Genomic DNA, 4,358 nt, shown 5'->3' with positions numbered 1-4,358 from the left:
CTGATACTCTCTCCTCCATTTCCCAAGTGCTGGGATTATAGACATGTACTGTCACACTTGGGCCTATTTTTCCTCCTGCAATCCATAGCTGTTTGGGGCGGGTGTGGTGAGGCCACACGGATGTCGCCTTTCTCATAAGCCCTTGGTGTAGCCTCTGTGGACACACCTCAGCTGAGAGCCACTGTTCTATTCTATCGGCTTCTATCTTTTCATTTAGTTTTTGAGACTCTTAGTCTGCAGCGCAGGCTACATGATCCTTGTGCCTCGGCCTTCCGAGTGCAGGAGTTCCAGGTGTTTGCCATTGCGCCCGGTGGCTTGGGGTGACCCTTAACCCTAGCCTGACGCAAGCCCCAGCTGTGGGCAGAACTTTCAGAAACCTCAGCAAAACAGAGTGGCCTCCTGCGTGCTGCAGTGACCAGACGTCCTCATTCCAGCCTTCCCAGAGACAACAAGGAGCCGGTGACCCTTTCTTCAAGCACCAAAGAAAAGCCAACCGACCCCACAAAGAACTGGGTATGAATGGTTTCTGCAGCTACGGCACTTCCTTTGAGGTTAGCACAGTTTTGGGGCTGAGAAAGCAGCTTGTCCTGGCTCAGAGCCTTTCTCTGGCCCACCATCCCAGCCAGGACCCATCCATCAGGCCACAGTGGGGTGACATAGTGCAATTCTAGAGAGATGTTCAAAGGGACACATTGCCTGCTGTCTATGTGGGAATCAGAGGCCTAGCCCCTACGGATTGTCCCTCTGAGCTCTGGGGGTGCTGAATGGAGAAGGCTGTGCTGAGCATGAAAACAGACCACCAGCTGCTTCCAGTCCCCTGGGCGTGGAAGTCGGGCAACCAGGCCCCTCTCCTCACACTACTGTGGCCAGGAGCTCTACAGCTGCCCCGCTTGTGATATCTGTAGACTTTGACCTTTGTTAGCTGCAGAGCTGAACTGGGAGGATATAGGCAGTTGGGGGAACCTCTGGGTCCCTACCTGACTTAATGCTCTCGGCTGGGCCCCTTGCATTGGCCTCTTCTCTCACGTTTCAAAGTTTCACGTTTCAAACTTTCAGACGTTGCCAGCCAGGCCTCACACGTGACTAGACTCTGACAGAGGTGGCTCTGCGCTCTTCACCGCTATCTGTTCACAGCGAGCGGTACTTTCTCCTCATGTCACAAATGAGGAAAGGGGAAGCGGGCGATGGAATCAAACACACCACAATGTGCAGTTTACTCCCTGAGGCTGTCCCGAGTGCTGCTGAGGCAGCAGTTCATCTCAAGGCCACCCACCATGGCAGGAGAGGCTCTGCTGAAGGCAAGCAGCCTTCTGGGGATCCCCTGTTCTCTGCAGTCTGATTCTGTGTGTCTCGACTGTGTTCCTTTGGTTCCTCTTCAGTTCTTAACGACAGTGTCCCAACAGATCGATGGGAAAAGAAGCCCTTGTCTTCCCCTGGGCAGCAATCCCAACAGGTTGTTTCAAAGCCCAAACCCCAGAGTAAGTGAATATATCAGGGAGTCCTGCAGCCTGCACCCCAGTCCTCAGCCCAGAGGCTTTCCCCTAGCCTGTCTTTCAGGCCACCCTCAGTAAGGTCTGGTGAGGCCTGAGGAGGTGGTTGTCATGGCAGGGAGACCTTTAAGGCTGTCCGGGGCTCTGGCTGCTTTTACACACTTTGAAATTCTTTGGTCACTCAATAAACAAACAAACAAACAAACAAACAAATAAAATAAACCAGAAAAAGCAAAGCCTTCATTCTGGTTCACAAGGCTTCATGGTCCCTAGGCTGTCCCTGGGCTCCAGAGTCTGCAGTGGGCAAGAGGGAGGACAGGAGAGGCCCTTACTGGTGCTCAGTAGGTGGGCAGCCTACTGGAAAGGGGGCATTCCTGTGCCTAGGAGCCCTAGAGCCAGCTGGGAATTAAGGGCCTGCTCAGCCATCTGCCCTCTCCTGCTCCTGACACTCCTGCAGCCTTGGGCCTGGCCAGCTCCAAAAAAAAGTCACCACCTTCTTCAGCTCCTGGATGGCTGCTTGCATGGGATAGATTCTTAAGTGACACTTCCTAGGCCTGACCCACCTTTGATCTTAGTCAAAGGGGACAATATAGGGCAATAAAGGAAAGGCTGGGCAGGGCATATCCTGAGCTCTGGAGGAGCCAGGGCAGTAACAGCGTGGTGGGAGGAACGCAGCTCTCCTCCTGAGCCTCCCCCTCAGTTTCTACTCAAGGAAGAAGGAAGGCAGGGACCAGGTTTCTGTCAGCGTGAAGTGTGAGGAAGAGAGACGGGAAGGGAGCTGCTTGGATGGGGACAGTCTTTTGACCTAGGTTCCCCAGCTCCTTCCTCAGCTCCAGTCAGGAGTCTCAGTTCTTCAAGGGTCTGCAGGCTGGCCACTTCTCTGTGCCTCAGTTTCTCCATCTGGAGCCTTAGGCTGGTACCACAGATCTTCCCAGGCTTAAAATTCCAGGGTAGGAGTTTCAGAATAGTTGTGTGTGTGTGTGTGTGTGTGTGTGTGTGTGTGTGTGTGTGTGTGTAGAAGAGGTCTCTTGGCCCTTTCGGGGTTAAATTATTTTACATTAACTAATTAATTAATTTATTTGTGTGTGTGGAGGTCAAAGTTGCCTTCTTCCTTCCACCATGTGGGTTCTGGGGGACCAGACTCAGCTCTTCAGGCTTTTGGCAGGAGTCTTTACCTGCCGAGCCATCTCCCTGATGGTCCCTTTGTGAGGCTTAAAACCTTTTAACAGTTTCCTTCAGTTAGCACATGAACCTCTTGGGCTTAGCTCCAAGGACACAACTCATGTGGCATGAGTTGGGATTTAGCTGTTAGATTGTTCTCGGTCTATGGGGTACAAAATAATGGTGGGTGAAGTACAATAACATCCCATGGTCTATAGAATATGGTACAGACGTTCTATTTCATGCAATGCAGTAATAACAATGGCGTCCCTTTCTAAGAGAAGCTGCTCTTCTCAGGGACCGTAGAGACCAGGACTGGAGGAAGTCAGGGTTATTATCTCATCTTCCAGAGAGAAGGGTCAGAGACATCACCAGCGGCCACACAGCAAGCTTTCCAGTTTGTTTTCTGTTGCTGTGATAAACACCAAGATCAAAAATAACTCCCAGGTCACAATACACATCTAGGGAAGTCAGGGCAGGAACTCAAAACAGGAACCTGGAGGCAGGAACTGAAGCAGACGCTGTGGAGGAATGCTGCTTACTGGCTTGCTCTCCAGGGATTGCTCAGTTTGCTTTCTTATAGCATCCAGGACCACATGCCTGGGGATTACAACTCCCACAGTGGGCTGGCCCTGCCACATCAATCATTAATCAAGAAATGCTCCATATACTTTCTCACAGGCCAATCTGATGGAGGTAATTCCTCAGTTGAGTTTCTTCTTCCTATGTGTGTTGAGTTGATGTCTGAAGTTAACTATGGCAATAGGGTTGCCATGCTATCTACCCCAGGGAACCTGGGCAGGGTCAGATGCCATATCAGATGGTTCTGGACATAGGGCTAAGAAGCCTCTTGGAAAAGGTATTTTTTTTTTTCTGGTGGAAGGGCAGAAGTGCAGAGGTGGGACTATGGCAGACACATGTGTTTCAGGAAACTTTGGGGGGCAAAGAGGATTATGATCAGAGGCCAGCCTGGGTTATGTAACAAGGTCCTATCTCAAAGTAAGAGCCCCTAAGTATCAATCAGAGGGCGTTTATTCCTCCATCAGGCGTGTGTGTGTGTGTGTGTGTGTGTGTGTGTGTGTGTGTGTGTGTGTTAATATTGCCAGGAGTGGATAGGTTGGGTTGGGAGTGAGCACTCCCTCCATGGTGGTCTTCCCTCCATTAGTGATGCTATCTTGCTGGCCCAGCGTCACTTGGGGCTTGGATATCTGCCTTTAGAGTCTCCTAGTGGCCTTGAATGTGAGTGGGTGACAGTGGAGCTTGATGGTGGTGGTGGGGACCCCAGGAGGAGTGAATTGGGCCCTCTACCTCTTCTTCTCCCCTGGTGCTGTCCCCATCTCTCTGGGGAAGGTATGTGACTTGCTGAGCCCTGAGCGTGAACTTTCTCTGTGCCTTTCTCTGTGCCATTCTTGTGCTACTGTGGCTGTGGTACAGTTCTCCAGAAAGACACTCTAAGTGCTAGGTGACAAGAGGTGGCAGGGCCCCATACAGTACTGGGACAGAGGAAGGATAGGCTGCATGTGTTTAAGTTAACAAAATGGTGCTAACTGACTAACCCAGATCCCCTGGGCTTCATTCTGGCCTGGGCTGGCTGTTCCACACTCCTGTGTATGACGCCAGCCGAACACTGAGCTTAGATGGCCTTGTTTGGGGTAAGCTCTCCCTAGAGGGTTCCTGAAGCATGCTGGGTAGCATCATCTGCTCCAG

General features: G+C 51.5%; 1 long non-coding RNA gene across 1 annotated transcript; it reads left to right on the top strand.

Moving 5' to 3' along the window:
• Positions 1-389: 389 nt before the first annotated feature.
• Positions 390-1,751, top strand: LOC132656435 (uncharacterized). Its single transcript, XR_009594191.1, has 2 exons — positions 390-513; positions 1,057-1,751. It is a non-coding gene; the product is annotated as an uncharacterized LOC132656435 (long non-coding RNA).
• Positions 1,752-4,358: the final 2,607 nt, after the last annotated feature.

Source organism: Meriones unguiculatus, chromosome 1 (genome assembly GCF_030254825.1).
Source record: "Meriones unguiculatus strain TT.TT164.6M chromosome 1, Bangor_MerUng_6.1, whole genome shotgun sequence".
In the NCBI taxonomy this organism is placed as follows: Eukaryota; Metazoa; Chordata; class Mammalia; order Rodentia; family Muridae; genus Meriones; species Meriones unguiculatus.
Note: the sequence above shows the minus strand (reverse complement) of the source record. Positions and strands in the feature narration are given on the sequence as shown.